We start from the raw sequence: 2,775 nt of genomic DNA on the forward strand, positions 1-2,775 counted from the left end.
AAAAACCTGATCGCCCCTCTCCCGTACAGGATCACGAAAGGCGGGGTTCGGAGGACTGCTGTCCCTTCTCGCGGTGCATGCCGGAAGGAGGGTTGGAGAAGAATTGCGTGGCGGCGCTAAGATCTGTAACGGTGCGAAACCATATGATACAGCGGCGGCTAGGGTAGAGCATGTCAGGTCGGAGTATAATAGTAGGCCTTTGGCCCCCAAACCCCACGTCCAAGTCAATAATAGCTCAAAAAAGTCAATAATAGCCCCACCAAGGTTTGTCTAAAAAAACAGAGTAATTAAGGCGTCCGTTAGTCCCTTTAGTATAAATACAATATCTTTAATAATGGCCCCACCTTTTGTCTCACAAAGTAGAGTATGTTGGAGTACAACCGGCTACACGTTTACAATCTGCTTCTCTTCTCTCTCCTCTTCTCTCTCCTTCAACTAAGCACAAATACTATATTTAAATCCTTATAGCCTGCTTATGTCATCTAATTATAGTAGTACTTGCTCTAAAAGTTACTATCCACTATGTAGTCTGAAATGCCGGGCGTGCAGCGGGTGGTGCCCTCGGTCGGCGCGTCGCTTCAATGGCGGAAGCAGTGAGAGGTCGCGTCGCCCTGACTTGCCATCAATGTGGAGCGGCGGGCTCAGCTGGCGCCGGAAGGGAAGCGCGCGCGGGAGGGGGAGGGGTTTTTGTTGGCCCAAGAAGGTGAGAAGTCAACTTGGGATCGGTCCAGACGGGGAAATATCATGTGCTCCCATACTCTGCATATGACACTAGTGTATGTTACTACTCCCTCCTTTCCAGTTTATAGAGATGTTTAGAGTAACATAGTAATATGTTACAGTACAAGTTACTCCCCACTATGACCAGCCTTGGCCTCTCCCAGTGCTCCACCATGTATAGCTGCTAAGCCTGCCACGTAGGCATAAAATATGATGTGGCACCAATAAACTAAGCACCTATGCATTGAACACTTGAGTTACTAAGCCATTTAATGCACTTAGCACCTCATCTAAAGAGCATTAATAGTATAGCCAGCTGCTAGCTATAAGCCTACAGCCCATCTTATAGTCAACATGTACTACAAAGTGCCTAGGAGCACATGCTAGAGCTGGCTCTTCACGAAGAGCCCGCTTACCTTCTCTTTCCTCTTCTCTTTCTTCCAACTAAGCAGAAATATACTACTATTTATTCCTTATAGCCCACTGACCCAGCTCTATTGTACTTGCTCTAAGGACATCTAAGCACTTGCCAGCACCCCCTTGACCGTGGACCTTGACGGTGTATGTCACCTTGTGTCTCATAATTTTCCTCGTCATCATCTGAGTCCTAGAAGATCTCACCCACGTCATCATTAGCATGCAGCCGCCTTGATAGACAACGTGTGCAGAAGGAGTAGAGGCGACTGGGGACGCACCACCACCACGTCGTGGGCACTCCGTATGTGCTCGTGTGCGTGCAGCGTGCGTGTTTTTCCATCGGTGCTAGCTCTAAGGCCGAGGCTGCGGTCGTCTTCGTCTCCGACTAGTAGTTGAGCAATGACGGCAAAGAGGTGCTGCAAGAGATGCGTATGCGCCGTTGCGTGCGAGCTTCACCGTAGCACGACGAACCGGACATCGCCGCGGATGGTGCACGCCTCCATGCAGCCGAGTGTGTGCGCATGCATGTGTTATTCACGTGCATTCTGCGGCCGAGCGTGTGTGCATGCACGTCTTTTGTACGTGCATTGTCCGCTCCATGCTGTGCATGTATGTGCATGAGTTGGATCGGATGGAGTTAGTGTGTTCACTTGTGTACATATTTTAGAGTGTAGATTCACTCATTTTGTTTCGTATGTAGTCCCTTATTGAAATATCTAAAAGGACTTATATTTGGGAATGGAGGGAGTATAAAACATCTTCAACTTAGCATCCTGATGTACCGTTTCTAGTGGTTAGCAAAAATTTCATGTTCTTTTAGTTGTTTATAGGTGGGCACGCGGCAAAAAACAGGGGAAAACGCGCAAGGTTCCTTGCAGACGCTCCACCGCGAGGTTCCTTGCTCCTACTCGGTCGTTGGGAATCTATGCTCTTCAAATCTTTTCTTTTACGTGAGCTTTGTTCATCCTTTTCTCAACACGCGAGACATCTAGCATCAAGGTGCACGTGTCATGCAAGAAAATGGAGATAATCAGATAAGCAGTGCGTAAGTGTCACATCCCTGGTCCTGTTATGCACTAGGCTAGACCTCATGTGAGCATCATGTTTTAATTCAAATGAAATTTGAATTGAGGAATTTTCAAAGCCTCAGAAACCTTCTAAAAATGATCAACATTAAAATCTCCTCAAAGAAGTCCAAGGAAATGTTCCTCTTAGTCTCTGAAAATATTGCAAAGAGGTAAAACTCAAAACAATATTTTTGGTATCTCAGAGTTAATTATGTTGGGCCTTTGAATTAAATAAATAGCTATTTGCATTGGATATATATTTGATATATAAATAATATATGTCCAATAATTACTGGAACATTTTATGTGGTTTGGTATATTTTAGTTCTAGCCACATAACTATTTTCAGGATTTTATAAAATGGTTTAGTATATTACTAAACTAAAACAACACAGAACAAAATAGATAAATAAAAACAAAAATAGAAAGAGCAGAGGACTACCTGGCGCTCACCTCAGCCCACCTGGCCCAGCTCCTCCAGCCGGCCCAGCCCACCGCCGCTTCTCCCCCTCTCGTCTTCCTCCCCCTCGCCCCGAAGCTGCTCGGTGGCGCGCGCGGCCACGCGCCCCGG

This window comes from Triticum aestivum, chromosome 5B, assembly GCF_018294505.1.
Source record: "Triticum aestivum cultivar Chinese Spring chromosome 5B, IWGSC CS RefSeq v2.1, whole genome shotgun sequence".
In the NCBI taxonomy this organism is placed as follows: domain Eukaryota; kingdom Viridiplantae; phylum Streptophyta; class Magnoliopsida; order Poales; family Poaceae; genus Triticum; species Triticum aestivum.